Raw genomic sequence first — 26,644 nt, forward strand, 5'->3', positions numbered from 1 at the left:
AAAATTCCAAATTCTTTCTTTTTGCTTTTTTGAATGCCCTGAACAGTGTTAAAACATTACGCAGACTCATGTGTGGTATTTTTCTCAGTGGTCACTTGTTATGCAAAACATTATGAATTTAGATTACGAGATGTTTATCTTCTCGCACATATTTTTACTTAAATTATTTATGAAATCTCTTCTGCCAAGACAAGAAAATTGCACTTTTGGAATCAACACAGTGCTGTTTTGTTATTCCTTAACGTGTTTTGCATCTCTGAAGTGTTAATGGATGTCTCTCTCCAACTCCACTCAAAAGTTTTTTGAAACCCATTTTAATCATGTGATATATCATCAAGCTAAACACTTGATAAGAGTGTCTCGCCCCATTGAAGTTGACAGCAAACTGTCCTTTGACTTCAAGAGACAAAACAGCAGAATGAATCTGATGGCTTTTTGAGTATAACTTGAGTTACGTCAGCGAAACAGTGCAGATCCAAGTTGTCTCATTTCTCCTGGTTCATCTGGAAACTTCTCAGGCTTATGTGGAGCTGACCGTAAGGCCAGATTTTGATTCTTTACATGCACCACCAGAAAGGGCTAGTTTCAAATGAAAAGTGAAATTTCTGCCTGCATTTTGATCTAAACAGGTTTGCCCTTTAGTGCAGTACATACAGAGGTAAAACAAGATCTGAGATTTTTCAAAGTCTCAAATTGAGATACTTGTCAATTAAAGTCTTACATTCTATAAGTGAATAATTTCTTTAGCCTCAGGGACTATAGAACGCTAACATCTGTTGGGTTCATAACAGCACTGACTTCTCAGGATAGAATCGTAGAATCATAGAATGTCCTGAGTTGGAAGGGACCCAAAAGGATCATCGAGTCCAACTCCTGTCCCAGCATAGGACAACCCCAGAATTCACACCATGTGTCTGAGGGCATTGTCCAAATGCTTCTTGAATGCTGTCAGGCTTGACGCCATGACTGCTTCCCTGGGGAACCTGTTCCAGTGCTCCACCACCCTGTGTGTGAATAACCTTTTCCTAATATCCAACCCAAACCTAAGAAGGATACTTCTTCATTAGCATTTTTCACCTGTCTTAACAAAACTGCAGACCTTTCAGGAGTACAACAAATAGTTGCAAAAAGTAGCAATACAAGGATACTGAGAGTTGGTACCAGCAATGCAATGTTTTTCACTTGAGTGTATTTTATTGAAGATTCAAGCAAAGGGTCTGCTTCTTACTAAACTTGAAATAATATTCATCTTTTGAAGACAAGAGTCTTCCTTTGAGCACATCTGTAGTGGGAACCGGAGATGATGTAGTAGAGAAAGCTGTACAGTGGATAGGTGGCCTTGCTGGGATTGCAAAAGTAGTAGAGTAGATCAGGCCATTTTCACAGTTATGACTTTAATGGAAATAGTGAAGCAGCTCATTTTGGAGCTATTTGCTTCCTTGTGGCATGATCCCACTTACAGCATGCACTGTCTCAATGGAGATCCAAACTCTTAAGTCATTGCTCAGATCATTGTGACAAAAAGAATGTTGCTCAAGGTTCTTCGCTATACCAGTGCTTTAATTCCTAATCCTTAAAAGATTGCAATATTTTCCTTTATATATCTTACTAGAGTACAGCAAAAGCTCATTTGAGGACTAAACCAACTGCAAGCATCGACCCAGAGGCACTAATTGTATACTCTGGACAGCTAATATATACTTACTTGCTGTGTACTTTCAAGCAAATGTCTTGGTCAGTTACATCTCTAATTTAAAGAGATTAAGACAGTTTAGCACCTGATAGGAAACTAGAAAATGACAGCAAGATTTCCCTGCACAAAGTATTTCAGCATTGAAACATGCTGGGAGCAGTAACATACCTGGCTCAGGAGGTGCAGGCATACCAAAACTTCTGTGGTTACAGTATTCTTTTGGTGTGGTTGCTCTGGTACTTCAAAGATCTGTTCTTTCTGTCCGGTGCATTTTTCCACATTCAAAACAATGTTATTAGTGTTAGGTGAGCTTCCAAGTAAATCCTAGCAGTACAAGGGCGAGTGTTAGAACAGCCTTTGGAAGAAGTGAAAACCACCTAAATTCTCCAAAAAAAACTCCACACCATCTTAACTCCACAATTAAACTCGTTCTCAGTTTAGTGGACAACACAATCTGGTCTCTGAGCAGGCAGTTTTGCAATCTATGGCTTTTCAAGTGCCCAAGGAAGAGGAATATTACAATTACACTTCTACTGCATCTTTAAGAATAGTCTTTCTGCTTTAAAAATTCCCCTAATTGAACACTGAAAGGTAGCAAGATAGGGATTTCACACTGAAATAGCAATTTTTAATCTTTTCAACTGTGATTATTTTCCTGATTGCACATTAAAATGTATCTGATTCACTTACACATAGATTTAATTATGATTTAATTTTTTGACAAGGATAAGAACTTGTCATACTTTTTTAAGAATATGTTTTGCAATGCAGAGCCCTGTTGCAACAGTATTTCAGCATGAAGTTATTTGAGGATTTGGCCAAAGTACTTTTTCACTAAAAGGTTTGTATTTTTATTAGAAACTGTCAGTAATTAGATGCTGCCAGTGAAATTGTCCTAGGGAGGGAGTTGGGGGGAAGACTAATTTCCTAGTAACGTGTTTGCACTTCTTAGTTCAGTATTCAGGCATAAGATTGTATTTTCCAGTTTGTTAGATGTAAAAGTGCAGGCATCTGATGTAAAATAGAGTGCATAAAATCTAAGGTTTATATGTCATTACCTGTGTACTGTGAATTATAACTGCACCTTTATTGCTAATTACATAGTGAAAAATCTGTATCTGTGACATGAACTGTTGGAAACCTTGTGTTTAAATCAATACATTTCAATATGTAGGTAAACTTACAAATGTTTTCCATTTTCTGATAAATTAATATCCTGAATTGATGTTACCTGTTTTCAATGATGCATGCATGCATTCAGCTGCATGTGAAAACAGCAGCAAACATCTAGAGCTCACTTAAAGTGAGATGAAAGTGAATTACAAAGTTATTGTGTGACACCATCTGTGGTACTGAGATGAAAATAAGTAGCATACATACATTTCAGTACTTGTTTAATGATAGGACAGTTTCTTGGTATTCTATAATCCATTTGCTGTCAGTGAGGAGACGAGTTACTCAAAGTTATTTCATTTTGTGTTATAAGAACAATTCTAGACAAAATGTAAGATGCAAAATGGTCCTCAGGCCCTTAAAACGCAACTGAAGAAAAAGCAGTCCAAGCTCTAGAAAGCAAAAGCACACCTGAGCAGCAAAATGCTGCAACACCACAGATGTCTTAGTTTCCCACTTAAAGTTTTTCACACATCCAAACCTGTGTTACTGTATGTTTTTACACAGTCAGTGTCTTGGCCAGACCAACAGTGGGATCCAAAAGCTAAGCACCTTCTGAAGATCTTGATTTACTAGGTAGACTCAGAGCATGCTTGGAATATGCTGGGCTAAACTGAAAAAGAAAATACATGCCTGGAGAAGAAGGTAATGATGATGTTTTGGGTGATGATACAAGTTTTTGTCTGGTAGCTTTATTAGAGTACTCGCCTAGGAGGTACAACAACTGACTTCTGGACTTCCCTCAGCCCCAAAGTGTGTACTGAGTACCCCAACTGCCCAGCATTTCCCATTCCCTCTGCTGAGCTTAACAGGGTCACTGTGCAATAAAGAATGCAAATTTTGAAGAAGGGAGCAGAGAAGAAGCAATTTGTGGGACCAGTTGGGATATTTGTTGAGAAAGGAGAATGTAGGTTCTGGGTTTTGCATCCTGATTTTTTTCAGTAGTTATGATGAAAGAATTCTCTTTGAATACTTGTAAATACAGTTTAGGTTTGATTATCTAAATGACAGTTATCTGAATACCATTAGATGCCAAAATAGTCTCTGAAGAGAATCATAACTGAGAACCTCTTGAAAGGAGATTGTAGCCAGGAGGGTGTTAGTCTTCTCCCAGGTAACAAGTGATAGGACGAGAGGAAATGGCCTCAAGTTGCACGAGGGGAGGTTTAGATTGGATATCAGGAAAAATTTCTTCACTGAAAGAGTTATCAAGCAGTGGAACAGGCTGCCCAGGGAAGTGGTGGAGTCACCATCTCTGGAGGTATTTAAAAGATGAGTAGATGTGGTGCTTAGGGATATGGTTTAGTGGTGGACTTGGTAGCATTAGGTTAACGATTGGACTCGATGACCTCAAAGGTCCCTTCCAACCAAAATGATTCTATGATTCTATGATAAAACTGGTTAATTGTTAAAAGTGACATGAACAAGCATATGCTAAGAACAAAAATACTGGCCCAGGTAAGCACTGTCAGGAGTTAAACTATATGTTGTGCTGCACAGATTCAGTGGTGTTGCTTCATGGAGAATTGTGGCTGCAGCATATTCTGGCAACAGCCCAGGTGGACTCTGACATGCTTGAACAGTTACGCCTATTCAAGTCCACCAATTGATGTACCTTCTGGTAAAGACAACAAAGGTGATAGGAATAGGAACAGGGTTTGTATGTGTGTAAAATAAGAGTCGGAGAATTGCTTCTTATTCCTGTTGTTTTCTTGTGCACACACATCCTCATGGAGCATATCAACACAAAGAGAGAGAGAGAGAGAGTGTGTGTAATCATGAAGTTTCTCACGGCAATCTGACTAGTCTACCCTAATCCCCCCCTTAGATATGTCCGTAATCTAACTTTATGGGACAAAATTTCTAAATGAAGTCGCAGACTGGGACAGAACTTCTCAAAAGCAAAGAAAACTTCTCAAAAGCTGTAAGATACGGTGGATACAGCCTCTGGAAGCAGACTGCAGGCTGCCTGGTTGGGTATTGTTTGAAGAGGAGTTGGAAAATATCTGCCCATGACCCTTTTGGGAAATTGTTCCTTCAGGGTGGTGCTGTTCTCTCTCAGCTTAGTTCTCAGAGAGAGCTCCTTTGCTGTGAGAGAAGAGGATTTCTTACAAAATGTTCCCTTTCCACTTAGGGGGCTTTTCAGCAATGTGCTGACTTTGGCTTTTCACAACAATGCTATGATGGAAACAAAAACAACTTTCTGGCTCGTACTCCAGGACATGCTAAGTAACTGGAATCCTTTGTCATTCCTTGCTTGACTAATGCCTGTGTTTCTTAGCTTTTCACTCTTCAATGCAAAGATATGATTAAGAAAATGAAGCTTGAAAGCAGAAAAAAAAAAAAAATAGAAAATTCCTCTTACTCATGAAAACCGTATGTCTCAGGATCTCATTTATGGCCTTGCTAAGCTGAATAAAATACAGATTTCTTTCTCTCATGCTGGGAAAGGAAATCTTTGCCTGGACTCAGGAGAATAGTTTCTGCATTTTGTGACTTTATTTAGAAATGAACCAGGAAATAAAATATTTTCCTGTGTAATGGAGTGAAGTCTAACCTATTAATATTAAGTTACAATGTCTTTCAAAATTCCAAATGTGCAGAGACTTCTTGCTTAATGTAACACTAGAGAAAGTGATTAGGTTTTTTTGCATTGAAAGCTCTCTTTCTTTTTCCTGTATTCTCTTTGAAGTAGTGCGAGTAACACTTTAAAATATGTCAGAAGTTATTCTAACTTGGGAATGGACACTGACCCAGAAATCCAGTGATCATTTACAAATTTAAACAGAATAGCACTTTCTTTTCATGTGAAATCCTAGCTCCATCCAACTTCTTAGCACAGATTTTCTTCATTTTGCTGTGCTTTTAAAGCACTTACTGCTTTTCCATTGGGAAGAGCATCATCTATTATTTATCTACAGCTTCAAGCAGCCTCTTTGCATGCTTCTTTCAAACATGAAGCAGCCGGCACTATTATAGCAGGAGAGTAAGTTTTATGAAACATAAGACTTCATTAAAAGATTTTCAAGTAACATCTATGTATTTTTCCTGACTTATTCGTAATGCTTGGTTTTCATTTTGTTTTGCATAAGTAAAACCTCTGTGCACTATTTTAGGAAAGTACACACGCAAATGCTTTTTGGGTTTTGATGAAATTACCTGTTCCCTTCCCTCTAATATTGGAAAGATGTGTGTGCTGTCTTGTGACTTGAAACATAAGGAATTCCTTCTCTCTCATAGGCCTTTAAAAATTGAAAACACAGAGTAGTGCTGTAGTCTCTCTGTAACAGTGTGGCAGAATTGCATTTATCATTTCAGTCTGTTAGCGGGTGTTGGCCCTCAGAGGAAAAAAAAGATTGATGCCATTGACCTGATAGGACAGGGACTTATGCTACTCAGACAGAAAGGAGGTATGGTTGTCCACCAGAGAAGAATCTAGGCTACAGCTAAAGCTATGCTTGGTTAAGTCTGCTGGAAAAAAAAAACAGTTTTAGAAAAAGGCAAACTGAGGTGTTGAGTACCTCAGTTAACTTGACTCGCGATATTACATTGCTCAAGTGTCGATATTTTAATATAGAAAACCCTGTCCTTCATATAATACATTATATCTGCTGCAACAATATGTAAAGGAAAGAGTGCATTCCCCTGTGTTGCAGCTTTATTCCAGCTCTTTACATATTTCCAAGATTCTGAGCATGGTCAGATAGCAGCTGTTCCTTATTTTCAGTTCCTAGAGATCTGGCTTTGCTTCATTTTGCTCCCTAAGTTTGCTGTAACCTCGGATGCAAAATGGTCAGTATTGTCTCAGTCCAATGGGCAGTATCTTGTAGTTTATCAATTGTCTTTGTTACTACAAGGTTGATAAGTACAGTCTCAGAAGCATTTGTATTACTGCATAGAAGTATTTGATATATCACTTTAGATTATGATGGGTTTAGACTTTTGTAAATTATGTGTTCCTACTTCACTCTCTTTCTCAATCCTCTGGTGTTCATTTACAATAAGATCCAGAGCCTACAAATATGCATAGAGGAATAGTCCAGTAAAGATTTTTTAAGTTAGAAAATGCTATAAACATTTCAAAGTTTTTCCCATTTCACAGTAAATATGACACCAAACTTGGGCATTTAAGATACAATTTGGGAGACTTTGTCCACACTCGTTTGGAATATATAGCATATCTCAGACATGGCTTGATTGCTCATGAGTAAATTTAAGTAAATTTTTCATACAGTGAAAAACCCACTACAACCATTGTGTGTTTGTAATCCTTGTATCACTGTTAGTGTTTTATCACTGGGCATCCTTGTGAAGAGAGTGACTCCGTCTGCTCTATGACTACCTTTAGATATTGCAGGACTGTGGATAATTCCCCAAGCCTTCTCTTCTCCAGGCTGAACACAGCCACTTCCAGCAACCTTTCTTCCTATTTTAACTTCTCCAACCCTCTGATCATCTTGGTGACTCTCCACTGGGCTCCCTCCAATTTTTGATGTCTCTCCTGAACTGAGGAGATCAGGACTTGGTAGACCAGAACAGGATACAGTGTTTCAGGTTTGGCCTAACAAGTGCAGGGCAAATGGGACAATCTCACATCCCTCCATCTGCTGGCTGTACTCCTGTTGGTGCAGCCTGGGACACATTTGCCTGCTGGTTCATGTTCAGCTTGCTGTGCACCAGGACCGCCTGGGCCTTTTCCACAGAGCTGCTCACCCCACAGTCAGAGCCCAGGTCATACTGCTGTGTGCAATTATTCAGGATGCAGGAGTCCACATTTATCTTTGTTAAACCTCCTACAAATCTTCTGTACCAATCTTCCAGCCAGTTGACATGTTTCTATGTGGTGGCTTTTCTTTCTGGCTTATCTATCTCTCCTTCCAATTTGGTGTCACGCACAAATTTGGTGAGGGTGCAGTCACTCTTGTCACCCAAATAATTTCTAAAGATATTGAATATTATTGGACCCAGTATCCACCTTGACGAACTCCAGTAATGATCAGCTGCCAGTTGAACTTTAAGCCATTGTTCACCACCCTTTGAGTCCAGCAGGTTAGCTGATTTTCCACCCATCTTGTGGTCTATCTGTTCGGTTCATTTCTTACCTGCTTATCCATAACAACATGTGCACGAGGCATCGTGCTGGAGACACTGCATATTCACAGGTATGTACATGCAGACACACATATGTGTATAAAGAGGGAGAGTATATGACCCTATATAAATGTTCTGGTTTATCAATACTGTTATCAATATGGTTCTCTAGCAGAGGTAATAGGCTCATGTATAATGTCTGTCGACAAAAATTGTCAGTCTAGTAAGAAAATTCTGAAGATATTTAAATTCCAGGTTATTATTGCCTTAAAACTCCCTTAAAGACTCTTCATAAAAGTATTAAAATAGTAATTTTGCTCCATTGGCATTTAGAGTATTGTGCTACGTTCATTTTAGGAATCTGGTGTTACAATTACCTTTTAAAAAAATCAAATTACAATATGTTTAAACAGCTAAATCATCTTTCTGAAATGTGTCTATTTGCTTTATTGATGCCTTAATTAACAGCCATGCTACTAAAAGTGTTTCTGTCTTTGTGACAGATCCTAGTGGATTTACCATGTTGGACAAAGGGATCCATTGTTAAAGCACAGAGTAATGCCAAGCCAAGTTCTTTTCTGTGCAATGCCATTCTAACTGAGCTTTCATTTTATGGAATGGCATGCAGCCCATTGCATTATTTTGTATGAAGCACAAGCAGTCTGCTTCTTAAAGACATATGGTAAGTTAAGTCAGTCATTTTCTGATTGCGGACCTCAGACTTTGCCTGGTCAAATGTATTGTATTTTTGTTTGCCAAGACAATGAAAGAAGTGCAAGACAAGGGACCAACGTGCTGTGGTATCAGCAATGCTCAGCAATAAAAATCACTCAGTGAAGATGTTGTCAAACAAAAGGATACCTACTGCTGTTACCTCAAAGAAGGTAATATTTTCTCATACAGATGCTGCTAATGAGAGCAGTTGTGTGTTCAGATTTTCTTCAGTCTTCGGGGCACTGACAGGAAGGACAGGTGTAACTTCAGAACCATGAAGCTGGAGAGAACTGACTCTGTTGGCCCTTGTATGTAAGACAGGAGGAGGTCTAGCATTGACATACCACCTGCCACTCCTAATTTAATAGACTTAGTCTTAATAACACAAGGGAATGTAGCAACTCTAAAGGGTTTGTAAGCAGTATATATTACAGGGAAATTGCCTCTAACGGGGAAGTTACTTTCAACTCCATTCTTTGGTTGGCTGAGAGATTTAGAGTGCATAATATTAACATAGATGCTCTAGGCACTGGACATTCACAAGCTCTAGAAGCTGTAAATGAATGCTGCAAAAGAAGCTTTGAAATTAATGCTCTCCAGTTATAACAGAAACTCACAGCTCAAGCAATTGGTCAAAGTCTACTCCCGCTTTTCAGTAAATTATTTGGAAGTAGGTAAAAATTCATCATGTAATACTTTGTTGAGCTTTCATTCAGGTTGCAGTGGAGATTATTTTCAAAATTTGTGCTTAATTTGTTTAGATTCGACTTTTATGACAGTAAGACAAAATACATTTTACCATGTGTCTGGTAGAAATTCCTTATAGATAAGTTATCCCAAAGAAATACCAATCTCTATAACCTGTTTCCCTACTTCCAGAAACAAACTGTTGAGGCTTTCAATGCATGTAATAGATCTGATTGGAGCATACATTGGCAATGATATCTGGCAAGTCTGTACTCACTAAGGCTGCATTCTCATATTTCCACAGTGAATCTGCTGCCAGAGTAGCATAAAAAGCATTCAAGCAGATGGGAATTGAGCTTTGTATGATGCATGTCCATCTATTTTAAATTAAAAGTTGCTTATTACCCACCCTGGTTTACTCCTGTCAAGCAGTGATTTACAATCCGATTGTCCTGAGTTGTGAGAAAAATTTTGGTGGTTTATATGATTTCAGTGGCAAGATTCTATCATGTTGCCTGTGTGGTTTTCACCTTCTTTTTTCAATTCCAAATGATGTTATGTTTTATTGTTGTGACCACCCTTAGAATAATGATTGTCTCAGAGTTAGTTAATTAGTTAGTTAATTAGGATGGAATTAGTTAACCAAGAACTTAACACATCTGCAACTTGTTATGTTGTTCTCATTTTGCTTATGTGGTAAGAAACTCTGTGGAAGTCTTCCTGGGAAAGATCTTATAAGAGGAAAACTTTTTTTTTTTTTAACATACATGTTTGCGATAGGGGAGCAAATAGAAAATTTTTAATATCAACTGAATCGTCCAGACCAACCACTTCCACAACCTGTATCAGCACTGACCCTTCTGATGCTCAGCCATGATCCATCGGCCAGACACTCGTATTGTCCAAAGACTGACTACAGAAAAGTTAATCTCCTCAGAGACTGTTATACTGTTATTTTTATTTTTTTTTTTTACTGGAGAACTTCATTGTGTGATACCAGATGTCTGCACTAGTCTTTGTGCTATTTGATCTCTTTGGATGAGGTGCTGCTTTTTTGAAGGAATAGTAGTGCTGTAAGCATCTACCTTCCTCTCTAATGACAGGTAAGATTCCCATGGGAGAGGTTCCCTTTCTAAGGGAAAATTATCAAGTAGGCCTCCAACACTACTTAAATTTTTGTTCCTTGAAAGATAATCCTTTTTAGGATAAGATTAATTTTGTATCTAAACCATAAAATCCATTGGCTGTTCACAGTCTCTGTTTTAACCTCCCAGTTAAGCTGCATATTTAGATAAATGTGTTTGAAGGACTTAGGCCAGATTGAAATTAGACTGAGACACCTCATGTGCTTCTGACCTGCCATCTAGAAATGTCTTCAGTCAAGCCCTCGTATTCTTAAACACCTGAGTAGAACCAGACTGAATTCATAACAAAGCTGTTTTTCTGGTTTTGTGGACTTTCCAAGGAGAGACTGTGAATATGCAAAATTATTTTTTTCTTAAATAATTCTCGGAGTAACTCTTGTTTTACTATTATTTGTAAATATCTCATGGTATATTTTTGGCCAAACGAGTCAACGTTTGCTGTAGATTTGAATTTAAACTGAGAGGCAAACTTATTCTAATAAAGGACAGTAGCACCTAAAGAAAGAGAATCTGGTGTCTTTTCTCGAACTATTATGTGGTTTTGCATTAAAATATGCCTTTGAACCTGTTAGAGGAATGGAAATCTAAGAATTTTCTCCTGATCCATTTTAAACTAGTCTGAATAAATACTATGTAGATTCAAACATTGTTTTTCAAATCATTTACAATAAAATAATGAAGATGCATGAAAAGAATACACATAAGAAACAGCTTAGAGTGGCATGAAAGAAAGCGTTGTTTCTAACACTCAGGATTAGAATTGCTGCTCTAACTAAATCCCAGACTGCATGAGAGAGAGCTCTTGGAAAACAGCACCATTGACAGAGAGGGAGGAAATTTTTCTTCCATTCAGAGCTCAGATCACTTCTATACCCTTTGCAACAAAATCTTGTGTTGTTTTTTTCTAGCAGCTGCCATCTGTATTTTGGATTTTATTAAGTGAATTTATTTCCCTGAACAAAACAAAACATCATTCAGCCTACAAAAATGAGTAGACAGGTGGTCTTCATAAAAGACATTTTTCCCATTGTGTTCTATACCACTATTTAGTCTAATTATCCTTATCATCTCACCCCTCATATTGTGATTTTTTTCCCTCAGAGGAAAGAAATAACGGCATTTCTTTTTGAGAACAAAGAATTATCTTGGAAATCATGCAAAAAAGCAACTCTGCCCATTGGTAGCCTTGCAGAAATGCTTTGGCAACAAAATAAAGGATATAATAGGGCATCTAAAATCTAGTAAATTTTTTTAAAAAATAACTAAATTATTTTCAGGTTCTATGCCTGTCCTTGAGTTTCTCTGCCAGTTTACATTAGCTTTTTATGACCATTTATGTTAGAAGTCTAAATGCAAGAGGAATACTTATTCAGTTGTGGGGAGAAAAAAGCAATGGTCTGTGTGGGGCTATGGGAACAGTGCTGCACATTAGGAAATGAGAGACAAAAATTGTATTTCTAACTTCCATGAAAAGAGGGAGATTACCATGTTGTAATATCATAACTTAGCTTTTGATACTTCTTTGATTTCCACTTCTTTCCTCCGTACCCCATGCCAAGACCAATAATGCATCTAGCACTATCACTGCCTGCCCAAATTAGAAGTGATCAGCTCCAACAGTGTAATTCTATTAAACATATCCATTACCATGCATCCGCAAAGAAAATTTTACAGCCCATTACAGCCCACTCCCTTGCATGAAATGGTGAGAACACCAAGAACAACCACTGAGATGAATTGTTATGGAGTGTTTCATTTGGCTTTTAAAGAAAACAGAAGAGAAAACTTGGGCCAAGTTCTTAGACACGTGATATCTTTCAGTTGCTTTTAGGTAAAAATAAGCTGAGGCTTCAGGTGCTTCTGTCCCTCAAACACTAAATACACCAATTTCAATGCATATTCCTGTATATTCACATTCTAAAAATGTACTTTCTAGAAGTATTCATGCTTACATTGTTTTTGTGACTGTTAACAAAAGAAAGAAAATTCCATCAATTAAATGTATGCAAAAACTGAAAACTTAAAACATCTAAACATTATTAGAATGAGCTGAAATAAATAAGTGTGTAAATGTATTGCATATATCCAAGCTCCCTTGGACATTTTCAGCACTAGTAATTAGAACAATCTCTCAACTCAGTGTCTCAGTGGAGTGTCTAAGAAATGTGGGAAATGCTGAGAAACAAGCCGGGATTAAAAAGAGAACAATTGCAATGGGAGTTCAATTCCCTTTTTAGTGGATTGATCAGCTTTACAATCTAGTCAGTTATATAAATGAAGGAAGAGAGCACTGCACAGCCCTTTTGGTCAAAGGGCGGCCATCTTTGTTGTAGCAGAGTACAAGCAGTTATTGGTGCTTTTGTTAAAAAAACAGCCCTATTTCAAAGAAGGGGAGGGGCAGACTGAAATCCTTCTGCTATTAGTTAATTTCAGGTTGTTGTGATATATAATTAGAAAATGTATGGGTACTATGTAAACCATCCATCTTCACAGGACATTACAGAGGTTGAATACAATGAAGCTCCGCTTCCAGCATAGCCTGAATTACTCCACAATTTAGGTACAGTTGCCACTACAACTGAATTCGAACTCAAACTCAATTGAATCTGCACCATGGATCAGAGAATCTGGCTTCAAGGATTGTTGTGTTAGACACTGAGAAACTGGTGGGGGGATTCTCAATACATAGCATGAGAATATTATTAGGTGGTGTCACAGCAGGGTTTTGCCTAATTATTTCATTTAGTCTTCATCTCTCAAAAAAAATGGCAAATATGGGAGTATCTGGATATTTGTAGGGTTGAAAGCTGTGTTCTGGGAAACATATAGGGTTATATTAATGAACTGCATAAAGAGGGGGCAAGCTAGAGGAAACCCAAGGCAAGATCTTGCATGTGCACTTTCTATCAGTGATCAAAGTTATCCAATAAGAGAATGGACTGTATTGCCCTCTAGAAACATCTCTTGAGTACACCATGGCTGAGAGTATATTAACTAAGAAAAATTAAGATCAACCACAAGCACACTCCCCTTTCCCTCCTTATTCCCCCCCCAAAAATAGGTTAGCATTTTGGTAGTAAAAATTGAGAAAATTGTGAAAGAAACAGCCCTGCAGACACCAAGGTCAGTAAAGAAGGAGGGGGAGGAGGTGCTCTAGGCACTGGAGCAGAGACTCCCCTGCAGCTCATGATGAAAGACCCTGGTGATGCAGGTTGCCCTCTGCAGCCCAAGGAGGACCACAATGGAGCAGATATCCACACTGCAGGTGTACATGCCCTGAAGGAAGCTGCAGCCCATGGAGAGCCCACACTGGAACAGGTTTCCAGCACAAGCTGAAGCTCATGGAAAGGAGCCTATGCAGGAGCAGATTTTCTGGAGTAGTCTGTTCCTGAAGGACTGTACCCTGTGGAAATGACCTGTGCTGGAGCAGTTCTTGTAGAACTGCAGCCATGGGAAGGACCCACACTGCAGCAGGGAAGGAGCATGAGGAGGAAGGAGTGGCAGAGAAAACTGTTACAAACTGACCACAACCCCCATTCCCCTTCCCCCTGAGCCGCTGGTGGGCAAGTAAAACAGTTGGGACTGAAGGAGTGAAGCTGAGCCTTGGAAGAAGACAAGTGGGGAGAAGCTGGTTTCAGTTTTGTTTTTATTTCTCACTGTTCTACTCTGTTATCAATTGGCAATAAATTAAATTAATTTCCTCAAGTTGAGTATGTTTTGCCCATGAAGGTAATTGTTGAGTGTCCTGTCCTGTTGAGGAGGGATGTGAGAGAGCAGCTTGGTGGGTGCCTGACAGTCAGCCAAGTTTAACCCGTCACATTTACTCATTGCCCTCTCCACTGTGTGGTACATAGCTCACTTGTCCAGCGCCTTTCCATCACGTCTACTATACGCATTTCATTTTACCCTTACATTGTAATACTTAATGGACTCACTGAAATATTTACAGAATTATCAGGGCTGTCTGGCTTCCAAATACTTCCCAGAAGCTGTTACACAGTAATATACTAATCACTATGTCAAAATGGAGATCATGCATCTTTTCTAAAGTTCTTTATACAACATCTTTTTAGAAAGTGGTAGCCAAATAATTCTTTCTCCTAGTAATAAAGCAAAGTCTACCTGAGATGCATTTTTATGTGTATATATAGCCCATTTTTGAAACCTTATAGCATCAGACAAGTTGTGTATGTGAGAAAGTTCTACCACGTATACAGCACATCCATATGGTCAAGACACAATTTTTCAGAGCTAGAATCGCGTAGCTTTCTGTGCTCAAAACATTTGCATTGCATCTGCAAACATAAGTAAGCCCTGGGGTCGAGGACCTGTGGAAATGTAGTTGTTAAAACCTGAGTCTCACCATGTCTTCTGTCTCATCAAATACTCACAGGAATGGATAAGAAGTGTTAGGCAAATTTTATATCCTTGTTTTAAAGTACAAAGGAGCTGACGTACTTAATTTTCAATCATCACTACATTTTTTTTAAATGAGCAAAACAACATATTTTCACTAGGTTTGTTTGCAGAAATAGTGGGATTCTTTTGGCTGAAATTTTCAAATATTCAGAACAAGTGATGACTCTCAGTAATGGAAATCGTCAGCCCATACGCACAGACGTGTGTTAAGGTTATAAGCATCTGGAAAGGAAGTGTTATAAGGTATTTGGCAGTCTTTGTAACAAGTGGTGCCACTAGGCTTATATATAAAAAATACCGTTGTGATGCAGAGTTTTAATACCACCTGTTTGACACGATGGCATACTCAATCAAGTCAGCTGTAATTCATACTGCATTTTTGCCAATGTTTCCAAGTCCTTTAGCTGCGTGCAAGTCAGGGCAAGTTGTACCCACATCTAATTCCCTCAAGTTCAATGGTTGTCTCAGCTCAATGCTAGCCTGGTCAGATACCGCTAGGACTAGGGCAATAAATGGATGAATGGGAGGTGGAAAACAAGCCCTTTGTTTACAGGTGCCTTTCACAAAAATGGAGTTTAAATCTGAAAGTTTTCCTGAACTTGACATTTTAAAATATACTTCAGAGGACTTACATTCATTTCTCTTCTAAGATCAACAAATATTTGCTGCAGAAAAATGTTTCTTCCTCACTGCATATTGGTTTCATCTTTGTGAAAAATGCTTCATTAAAGCCACTATATTGTAAATTTATTTTAGTTTGTAAGGACACATTTGACTGTAGTCGAGGAGTGAAGGGAAAGTGGCAGCTCTGGCAACATTTTGAACACTGTGGGAACGTGCTATGTGCTGAAGTTGACAGTGCAGAACTGGAATTTGGCTGTGTAATCGGATGATCATCTTTGCAATACCAGAAAAATGTTATTAATGTATATTGTCAGAATAAAGAACTTGAAACAGTCTGATAGTGCTTTAAAAAAAATTACAAAATAACAATCTGTCAATTTATCTGGAGATTTGGATGTGTGTTTACAGAAACATTTGCATATTTGGCTCATACCATATCAAAGGTCATGTAGTTTCCCTCATATTACCTATCTATGTATAGCTGTGGGATCTGACAAAAATGACACGATGTGAAGCTTGAACTTGAATATGAGTCTTTACCTCTGTACATGCAGGAGTGCTTCATGAATGTCACCACTGTGCAAGTGAGGTGCAGCTGAGAGCACATTGCCTCGAACTCTTCCCACAAGCAGTCTGCAAGTAACTGAAAAAATCAGCAACCTTCTGTTATCATCTGTCACAGTTCAGTTCTCCGTCCTTTTTATTTATTCCTCAGTTGCAGCTGATAACATATCAAGATCTTTTCCTTTGGCAGTGGTGGTGCTGATGGCAACCCATAGGTGGTTCTGTGGTAGCTGTGAATCCTGCCCTCGTCTACTTTGCTGCGTTATACTTGTAGGAGAAAGTAAAAAGGGAAGCTTGATGTATCCACAGACCACATGAGTGTCGCTGATTTGAATATAAAACCTGAAGGGCAGCACAGGCTTGCAGGAGTTGTTCTCTGCATCTCGCGTGAATTTGGCCAAAATGAGGAGAACTTTAAGCTGCAGCATGAAATGGTAAAACAGAGGGTTTGGGCCTGCTGGCCCCTTCGATTTTAATCCATGGAATTCACTGAAATGCTGGAGGGGGGATGAAAGAAAACCAGAATTTCGTATGCTGAGTATTTGTATTGATTTAGCCCTTGTTTTTTTTATAAAACACTAACCAGGTTATAGGCCTTATAAAAATGCTTATGAAAGTCTGGCATTTTTCTGTAGGGAGAAAAAGTAAGTCAGTGTGGGTGTTGCAGTAATTTACATGCAAACATAGTCTTCTACAGTATTATAAGATGATGAATAGATTTATTTGTAACCTAATCGCATAACAATGATACAAATATTTTAGTGATATAAGTGTTCTGCAGTAAAAATGTTTTGTTGCCTAACTTGATGCGAAGGATGTTCTTTTTTCTTTTTCTTTTACATAGACAGAGAATTTTTCAATGAATTCCTTTCCAAACCCACATTAAATATAATCTCCAGAAGTGGTAAAGGATGGAAAGCAATTCTTTTTTCCCTTCTTATTTTACATCTGAATTATTATACTGCAAATTCATTCTTATTACACATTCCAACTATTGAAATGCAATAGTAAATTACAGACAATGGCACATTTCACTGAACAAGTAGTTATTATCCAACAATAGATATCTTTTAAGAGGTGGGGGTTTTTTCCTTGCTGTGGAAGTAATGGGAATTTTAAAGCAGCCTTTCAAAATACTAGCTGCCAATTCCTATTAGCCTGCTACTATTGGGGATGTTCCCCTGTGTCAAGATTTGATTCACAGGAGGTTGTATGGAGTTCCTCATGGTTGTATTGCACCACTGCTGTTTGAAAGTTGCTACATCAAGGTTAGGAGGAGGACAGACGGGCAGCGAGGAGTGCAACGAACAGTGTGTGAGAAACTGTGACTCATCATTTTTGGTCTGTGTGCTGTCTGTAAATATCTCTTAAGTCAGTGAAAGAATCTGATATTCTATAATTCTGGATTCAGGACAGAAATTAGTTGAGCAATAAGTCCTTACTAAAAAAAAAAATCTTCCATAAACAGAGAATAACATACTTTAATGAATAATAAATAGTAATAAGAGAATGCTGAGCTCATGTTTTATTTCATTCTTTTTACACGTAGATTATGGCGGTCTTGAATAAGGGATGAAGTTGCAAGTTTCACATTTATTCTGGTCACTGACAACTGTCCAGGGGAAAAAGACTATTTCCATTTCAGAATGCAAAATTCTCTGAAGGATTATCTAATACTTAGAACAGTACTTCCAAATCAGTTGGGTAAATGAATATTCATGAAGAGGATGAGTAAGAACATGTGAATGTGTTTGCCTTGTCATGAATATGGCAAGCAGATTTTTTCAAGATAGTGTAATGCATAAACCACAAATATCTGCCTCATGGGAATACAGTATATGTGTACATTCTTGGATTGATAATTGTTAAGATGTTAGATGTTCAAGAATATTTTCGTAGTTCCTAGCAACTGCAGTATCTGTAAAACTTCCAGTCTTTTGCAATTTGTCGTGCATGGTCATAACACCTCAAACCCTCATGAAGTTCACCGTGGCATCAGTAACGTGTTCTTCTATAGGCTTACGACTTCATCCAGTAGACCTGAAGACTAGTGTAAATGAAAATTAAAGAAGTTGGCTGTATAATTCATGTTCATTCCAAGGTCTGGTTTCAGCAGTGGAGCTGCATGGAAGTACCTTTGTTATAAATGATAAAATTATGCTCGAGAACTTGATGCTTAGCTTAGCTAAGAGCTGTTAGGAAAATATGTGTGTGCAATATGTGTGCAAAGTCAGAGTTTTTTAAAAAGTGGTTGCTCAGTCTCTACCAACAGTGTCTTGCTATGACCTATCTAAACATACCTATTTTTGTGTACCCAGTCTGGAGTGATCTTCTTTCTAGTATTTCTTTGTGCAAGCAGTGACTAACTTTTGTGTGTAGGAATAAACAAAAGGGATGTGAAGACTTGCCAGAAGAGTTAGGTTCCTATAATTATTATGTTAAATCCTGAATGCTTATTTTTTGATTTGTAGATATTAAAGAGAATGTTTCCAGATTATATTTTAAAGATATTTTACTTGGAATAATTTGTATTATATAAAATCACTAATAGTTGTCAACATTGAATGTTAATTTTAGCAAAGAATATGACCAGTCTTGCAGAATGCTGTGCGTGGCATTTTTTTGCTGAAGAGAAAGACTATATAGCGATGTGTAGTTTCTTTTTCAACCCTTGCCTGAAGTTGTATGCTTAAAGTTTATAGGGGAGGAGAGGTAGTTAGAAGTACTTCTTTACTGAAATTTTACATAGCTAATTGTTATTTTCAGTTTTACAGAACATTTAAGTATTAAGAAAAAATACATTGATACCTCACATGAAGACTAATTGGCTTTAAAAAGACATTTCTCTATATTAATTGAAAAGATGTCTAATTACAGTATGTTGGGTAATAATGTTTTTGGCCTATAAGGTAGACCACAATAGTAGTATGTCAGAAATAAACATTGCATATGTTTGCATTTACGTTGCAACTAACAAGATTCTTTCCTCTGAGACTCCTCTGGCTCATTGTTAATATTTAAAGAGTTCTTGATCAAATCATTCCTGTATGCTGCCAGTGCAAAAGAAAATTCACTTAATATGACAAAAAATAAAAGGCAAACACTGAAAGAATAGTTTAAGTGCTGTATTCAACTGCAAGTTTGGCATGAACATTTTGTCCTCTATTTCACAAATATTTAATATTATGAGTTTTATTCGCAAATAGATTAATTTGCATAGGATTATTGAAGTTAATATAATTAATCAGGTGTGTTTGCAGAATGACGGATGTATATGTTAACCAGTATTTAGATTACTATTTAACTTTCATCCTATTTTATATTCTGCTTCTTGTTTGAAGTGGAACAAATGTACAGGCACATGACTGCCACTGTTATATCAGTAACATATTAGTTGGAACCCTTCCTAGATCTCAGAATTGTAACATGGGTTATGTACTGGAGTACAAATAACCAGGTCAACTTCAAAAAGAGGAACATTTTATATAACTATATTTTTAGTTCATTCAGGGCTGATAAAACTTAGCTACTTAGTCAACTGCAACACATGATAGTATATTCTGGTTTTCTTAGTTTTGTCAATATACTGCAAATTTGAACACTAAATTTCTGCTGGAATAATCTTCCATAAGAAAAATACATGAAAATGTACTAAATAGCTTGGTCGTTTTGCAACATAGACGACAGCACTGCAGACCATACCAGAAGCTGTTTCTGTAGAGACCAAAGTTGGACCGTATGTTGTGCTCTTCAGCCTGTGGTTTTTTTATGGCTTGGGCTTAATGTTTTTCTAAAGAAAATGAAACCTGAAATATCCAGTTTCACCAGACTTGAAGTTTTATCTTCCAAATGACACAGAGCATTTTTTTCACAAAAGGTTCTGGGCAGTGTATACCTTTCACTAAAGCACTCTCGCCTGGGGAGGTCATGAAGATCAGGCTTTACACAAATTGCTGCCATACAGCCTGAGTGAGTTGTAACAGAATGAAAATCCCCAGTAGTGTCATCTGTTGGAGAGATTTTGCAGAACTGTCAGTCATGTTCACTCGACAGAAGGGAAGGGTATTCTGTTTCACACCTTCGGTTCATGGTCTCAGAGGCGTAATCGCAGATCACATGAAGGGTTTCTCTGGGGAGGTACCACAGAACTTGACATATGCGGAAGGCAGCAGAAGGTTTTTCCATGGAAGTTGCCCGAGAACTAGCCCTTCTTCCCTAAGTCCGGGAGGCTCCTTGTAGTGGAAATATTTTTTCCACTGTCACAAGACTAGACTAGATATGCATGAACCCTGTGCTTCACTAATCTAGTCTAATGGCAGAAAGCCTAAACTATCCATATGCTCACTGTGGTTTGGTATTGCAGAGGCAGGCTGACAATTTGGCGATGGTGACTGTTCCTGTGGGCGTCACTGAGACATTCCTGTTTCACTTCATCTCTTCAGTATCATATGATGTTCTGGGAAGCTGTGTACATTCTGTTTCTTCATGCTTCACAGAGAATGCCGTTACATATCCCTAATTCCAAGAAGTTAAGAAATACCTACCACAAGATGTAACTGACCAGGATGTGAAACAGAAAAGGCTTTCTCTGGTTAGCAGTTTAATAACACCAGCCAATTTCTTTGCTTATTATTGTCTCCTCTGCCTCTAAGGCAGCCAAGACCTCTTAGCCATGGAGCATTTCATATTCCTCTCACTCCTCTTCATGTTTCTTATCATACTTCATTACGTCTTCTCTTTCAACAAGAACATTACTCTTTAGAACCATAATGCTGCTTACGTGTCCCTGAGCATGTACTTCTAAGGGCAAATCACCTTAAAGCAAAGTGAAGTTAGCTGTGTGCTGAAGTTATCCGTGGAAGCAAAGGGAAGAATAATATCCCTTGCATCATAAAAGAAAAAACTATTGCCTGTGGAGTTCATTTCGTCCTGAAACTAGCTTGAGAAGAAGTCATATCATTAAGTGTTTAACAAAAAATATTCAGTTACTGACATTTAGGAACCCATTTGCCAGTTATTCTAGCTTCACAAAGGGCATCTAGTTGGTCATTAGAAGAGCTTTGAAACAGGGGCCTTAGGTTAAGTTCATCACTGAATGTTCCTGCAATGTTGTTACATTCCAGGTAAACTTCCTCCTTGACATCTTGATTTTAGCCATACTACTCATGATCAATGGCATGAAAATTGGCAGCTTAGGGAAATAAGTGTAACTTTGTTATTCAGTGCATTCTTGACAAAACTGGTTTGCATTCTTGCCCTCATCCTGTTTTCTAATCACAACTAGTGTTGAGGAAAAACAACACGAACAATTGGCAGGAACTTCAGGCCATGGGAGAATCATGACCAAAAGGTCTGGTAACAAGAGAGATTTATTGGCCCTGTGAGAAGGAGTAGACAGAAGACTGTAATTATCTAGTCTAAGATTTCCACAGGTTACCTGTTGAGAGTGAGTGCAGCCCTGCCTAATTAACCAGAGCAGGATATTGCCATCAACCCATTCCCTTGATAAGGGGATGGTATGTCCTCCAGAGGAGGAACAGGGTTGTGCTGTGAAACACAGCCGTCACCCAGGACACAATCACTTGAGTCTGATCACAGCAAGAGAATATTGCAACCTTCAGAACTTCTCACTTTGGCTAAAGTTTAAAATGTGTTGAACAAGGTTTGATAAATTTTGACAGTTTGTTTTTCCAGGTGCCCTGGCTTGTTTTAGCTACTTATGAGAATATGGGTGATCTGGAATTGAAGGTATAAAGGACTGTTTTGTTTTGTTACCTGCATGACTGTGGGACAACCAGACTTGCTATAATAATTAAGTTTTTTTCAGATTAACTGAAGTGTTTCTATTAGTACCATTTCAGATCTAGAACATCCTTTAAAAAGTCTTTACTGATGAATTCAAATCTAAAAATCTTCCTACTACAGCACATTCTAGTTTCTTGAGCTTCTGTCTGTTAAAAAAAGGAACCATCAAGAAATGGAGACAGACATAATGCTTTTTACAATTATCATAATTAAACTCAAATTCTCTATTTATCATTCTGTCTAGCTACATTCACAAGAATGCCCTATGTGTCCAAGTTAGATGTAAAGCAGCAGAACAAATTCATATTAAATTCATTGCTTCATCCTTTGGACGCATAGGTAATGGAATCCTTCTATGTCACCATCATTACTTTTAAAAAAGATTAAGTCTTATACACTTCATTTTGATTACTTTTCCCAACCCAGACTTTAAAATAGTGTTGAAATACCTGGGAATACTTTTTTTTCTCAAAGTTTTTTTGACATAATTGGAAGTTGCGTAAGAAAGAGGATGGCTTTTTACTTGGATATTAATAGATTTTAAGCCTTTCAAATGTCTATAAGATAAAAAAATTAAAGGTGCTGATACTAATATGTTCATTGTCATAACATAAAGCCAGTATCTGTGTGAGTAAAGCATGGCTGCCTTGACTGGGAAATGTGACTTTCTATAGCTTTGTGTGTGTCAACTGACTGCATAGTTAATTGAATCATGGTAGTGTTTTTGTTACTCCGTATGTATCTTTAGTATTTTCCCATATCATTTTTTTGGCAGCAGCAGTCAGGCTGTTTTCTTCAACTGGAATAATCAGACATGGGAATAAAGTTATGAGAAGTGAACTTGTAAATGTTCAGACTTAGTGTGAGTTCCTGTTTTTTTATGAGACCTGTAAGAGAGTAATCTTCTTTACAGGCTCTATAGTTGCCTCAGTTAGATTTGAGTTCAACATTTTATGAGAAAATGGCAGAAAATATAGCTGCGTATTCAGTCCAAATGGTTGCACCGCCTTTCGAAATTAAAGGGAAAAAATGTTCTTTTGCACGGTTCCCAGTGAGGTGAGAATTAACAGAGGACACACATGAAGGAAACTTCCCAGGTCTGCTATAAGAATGAGCAATATAATAGGAGATGTTCGATCAGCTCAGGGAATTCAAACTGCAGGACCAAAGAAAACAAATTAGCTGGCCACATCTGAGCCTGACAGCAGTTTCTGCACCAAGCAAACCTTGAGGGCTGATTGCAGGAAACCTGAGGAGGAATCGAACCATGGGCTCTTTGGCTTTCCCAGGTTCCCAAGCAGTGTGCTTTGGAGGACAGTACTTTCTGAAGGAAAAAGAAGGGAGAGCTTTGAGGAGGCATGATGCCCTCTGTGCCTTTTGCTCTTATTCTTTGATCTTCAGATGACACCACTGAAGAAGGTGTTCACCACTGTGAATCTTGGAAAGGTCTTGTCTCTGGATGGTGTCCCTGGTGCCTTGTACCACTGGAGCCCAGGTCCAAAAATAACAGATTCTTTCATCTCTAAGAAGATTCATGCTCCTTTTATGGTTCTTCCCACTGTCAAGAAATAGGCAGGATTTGCCTTTCTTTACTAAAACTTTCAGAGATTGTACAAAACTTGTATTTCAACTCCTGCCCATTCAAATTTGAAGTAGGGAGGCAGGGCAGGAGGTAGGGCAGTGGGTGGAAGAATGGACACAAGTGCACATATAGGGGGATGGTATAAACCTTATCACTGCAGGAAACCTGGCAAGTAATACTTAACAGATCATTTTTATTGCTGTCCACCATCTCTCCTGTAGACTTCAAAGATGCACCATAATTGTCTGAGATCACACTCTTAATAGCTGTATTAAGACCATTAAAACTTCCCTTTAAATCACAGTCTTATGGAACTAAACCAATATTAAAAACCTTAGCAGGCTTGGTGTTTTTTTTCCTGTTCACTTAGGGTAGGAGAGATCACAGACCTCTTCATGATGTTTCCAGGGTTTTATTCTGAACTTTATGTATATCCTTGACCCACCAGTCTCTTTCCATTTAGGAAAAGATAGGAATGACTTTTTAAAAGTACTTGAGGCTCTTCTGAACACAGCATTATAATCAGTCAATAAAGTAGGTATCCTTTAAAAAAAAAAGAGTAGGATCATCACTTTTTAATATTCTACATATTCACTTACGTAAAGTGTAACAGCATTTGCTGGATCTACTTGCGTGCTCTTATTTGGTGTGTTTTCAGTAAGTTCGTGGAGTATATATGTTTTGTTTTGTCTTCTGATTCACACTGCTCTACAGAAACCTGTTAAGGAAGATGGTGAAATAAAATGATGGGCCTTCCTCTCATCTCACCTTAACCACATTCGTTCTTAAATCTGAAATAAAATGGAAAGAAGAGACTGGATAAAAGAAATATATATCCCGATATTGCTGGAGTCCACCTTATTCCATACAGCTATTCTGGGACGGAAACAAAGGAATTCAAAGTGCAAATGGCCAAACTCTCTGTGGCTGTACAGTGTTGTAGATCCCAGGACTCTGCCCACTTACAACACAAGATTCAACCCATGTCTTCAGTCACTTGTGTTCTGTAGCTGTTTTACCTTCACTAATTCAGACAATAATGAGGCATTTTATAAACCCTTGAGGAACGTTACTCTAAATACTCATTGGCTAGCAGTTCTTTAAATAGGTACAGAATATCCATGCATAAATATTATAATTGGAGTAAAAAATACAATTAGTTTACTAACATCCTTTAAGAAGCTGTCACCTGTAAGCTAAAAAAAGTAATTTATTTACCTTTTTTAAAATATTTGTTTACTTTTAAACAAGTTTCATGCTCAAGTAATTTCAAAATGGATAGTTACTGAAACCAGTGTCCTTCACTTATCTGCTGGAAGGTACTACTACAGAAATCATACATTTCTGAAAGCAACCACGCACGTTATACAAAATTCCTTCCTTGGATCTTCTCTGCAGTGCCTTAAATAGCACACTCTGAAAATACACTGGATATCACAGTTGCAGTAGTGTGAGTGTTCTAACAATGATGCGTCCTGTTTCTTTGCTAGTGCTCGCATACATTGCTGTTTCAGCAGGGCTTAGCCTGACTGTCAGAGTCGATAATGATCACTAGGTCTGGCTTTACTGTGAATTTCCCAAGAAAGAGGGCAAACATGAAATTTTAGATCGGCTACTGTTTTAAGGGGCTAATGTAATTTTGTTTCCTTTTCTCCATGCAGTACAGTTTTAACATTGGTAAACAGTAATGGCTGAAAATATGAATGAAAAATAAAGTTAGTTTACTTGAACGTTGGGTATGATACTGAGTTACGCTTGTGAAAATACAAGTTAACGTGACTGGTTATAATTTATCTAATTATTGGTAAAATGTGAATCTGTCATTCTGTGTGAGCATGAATTCAAGAAACAACAATTGAAAACTGTTGTTTTAAATTAGCACTCCAAATCTAAACCAAACAAAAATTCTATTACGTGAACTGAAGACAGCTGTGAAAAAGTATCTTGTATGTTATATGTTGCACTGTGTTTACAGTCCAAGATAGGATCTTCACGGGGAAAAGCAGGGAAAGACCCAAGCCCTTCTATGACAAGTTTACTGGACATTTTCAGTCAAGTTCTTTGTAGAAAGAGGAATTCACAAGAACAAATCTGTATTTACTGATACATCATAACAACATTATTGCATATCTGGTAAGAACCGTATTTTATAAAGTAGCTGAAGGCTGGATGGGAGACAGCTTCAGGAGTTACTAAAAGCCTGAAAATATGCCTTCAAAAGTGATTGAAGAAATCCAGTCAATTTAGTTTATGACAGAGAAGGGCATGAAATAGCTCTGTGTTATAGCAGCAAGAGGGAACATGGCTCATGGTTAAGGTCTTCTGAAAAGGTCTATTCAAAAAACTCCAGAGCTATTAGCTGGCAATGTATGCCAGACACATTTAGATGCAGTTATGTATCAGTGGCAAATTGCCAGAACAATTTGCTTGGAAATGTGTCAGATTCTGTTACTTCATATCTTTAAAATCGGGATTACTATCTTTCTACAAGGTGTACTCTGTGTCAACAAAAAATTGTAGCTCCACAGTAGCAGTTATGGATGTTTTTTATAACCCTCATATTATGTATGAGGACAAACAGTGTAGCAACCATGGCTCCTCCTGAGCTTACACGATAATGTTGACATTTAACATATGATGAACTTCATGTTTTGAAAGGAAAGATGAGATTTCTGTTGAACAGCTAAAATGTAATAAAGTGAAAAAGCTGTGTACTTTTCATTCAGGTTTAAGGGAGTATGGCTTTTTAGTACACAAATTAAAGTAGGTTGCATGAATCCACTCACCCTTCACCCTGAAATGCAATTAAATTAGGAGGAGAAAGTAACAAAGAATTATCAGGATATTCTGCATATATCACCACTTTGATATATATAGTAGTCTGCTTATGGTGTTTCTCTTTCAAAGAACCATTTTCCTGAAGTATTTTCAATGCTACGGAAATATTTAATGCACACTTACATATTAGTCTGCAGGCAGTTTTTACAGAATATCAGAGCTTAATTTAATTAAAAAATATTAAAATGCATTAGCTAAGTGATTTTTTTTAAATACTCATGACAAGATGCTTTGCAGTAGAACCTAGAAATAAAGCATTTCACCTTAAAGTGTATGTTATTCCAGTATGTGTACACTTTATCTTTTGTC

This window comes from Nyctibius grandis, chromosome 3 (assembly GCF_013368605.1).
Source record: "Nyctibius grandis isolate bNycGra1 chromosome 3, bNycGra1.pri, whole genome shotgun sequence".
Lineage (NCBI taxonomy): Eukaryota > Metazoa > Chordata > Aves > Nyctibiiformes > Nyctibiidae > Nyctibius > Nyctibius grandis.